The sequence below is a fragment of the Rhincodon typus genome, chromosome 38, assembly GCF_021869965.1.
Source record: "Rhincodon typus isolate 14 chromosome 38, sRhiTyp1.1, whole genome shotgun sequence".
Classification (NCBI taxonomy): Eukaryota; Metazoa; Chordata; class Chondrichthyes; order Orectolobiformes; family Rhincodontidae; genus Rhincodon; species Rhincodon typus.
In genome coordinates this window covers 20,461,072-20,462,249 of record NC_063369.1, presented here as the reverse complement: position 1 = coordinate 20,462,249, position 1,178 = coordinate 20,461,072, and positions in this window count along the sequence as shown.

Genomic DNA, 1,178 nt, shown 5'->3' with positions numbered 1-1,178 from the left:
TCAGTAACAGTCAGTCTCACTCACAGTCAGCCTCAGTGACAGTCAGCTGAGCCTCAGTCTCAGACACAGGCAGTAACAGTTGTGGACTGATTTTGTTTAGTGCTGGACACTGTGTACATGTTTTGACAATCCCACGCTAAGCTTCAAACTCTGTGAATAACTGCTGCTCTTGCTGGTGACTCCAGCCAACACAATGCTGGAGGTGATATAAGCATACCAGCAAATAAATAAAAACATATCAGCAGGAATAGACTATTGAGTTCCTAAAACCTTCTCCACCATTCAACAAGGTCAGTTATGCTTCAATTCCACGTTCCCACCTCTTCTTGAGAATCTTTGATTTCTTTGTTAAACAGAATCAATTTATTTCTGCTGTAGAAATATTCAAAGACCCAGCTACCATTGGTCTCTGGGGGAGAGAATTCCAGTGACTCACAACCCTTCCAGAGAAAATATTTCTCATCCTTGTATTAAATGAGAAACTCCCTTATTTTTAAACTGAGTCCTCCAGTCTCATCCATAAGGCGCCACCGCTGAAAGTAACAAAAACAACAATCCGACCCCACCACCAAAGACATCTTTCCCTCCCCACCCTTATCTGCTTTCCGGAGGGACAACTCTCTCAGTGACTCCCTTGTCCGCTCCACACTCCCCTCCAGCTCCACCACACCCGGCACTTTTCCCTGCAACCGCAGGAAGTGCTACACCTGCCCCCATACCTCCTCCCTCACCCCCATCCCAGGCCCCAAGAAGACTTTCCACATCAAGCAGATGTTCACCTGCACATCTGCCAATGTGGTATACTGCATCCGCTGTACCCGGTGTGGCTTCCTCTACATCGGGGAAACCAAGCGGAGACTCAGGGACCGCTTTGCAGAACACCTACGCTCGGTTCGCAACAAACAACTGCACCTCCCAGTCGCGAACCATTTCAACTCCCCCTCCCATTCCTCAGACGACATGTCCATCCTGGGCCTCCTGCAGTGCCACAACGATGCCACCCGAAGGTTGCAGGAACAGCAACTCATATTCCGCTTGGGAACCCTGCAGCCCAATGGTATCAATGTGGATTTCACAAGTTTCAAAATCTCCCCTCCCCCCACCGCATCCCAAAACCAGTCCAGCTCGTCCCTGCCTCCCTAACCTGTTCTTCCTCCCACCTATCCCCTCCTCCCACC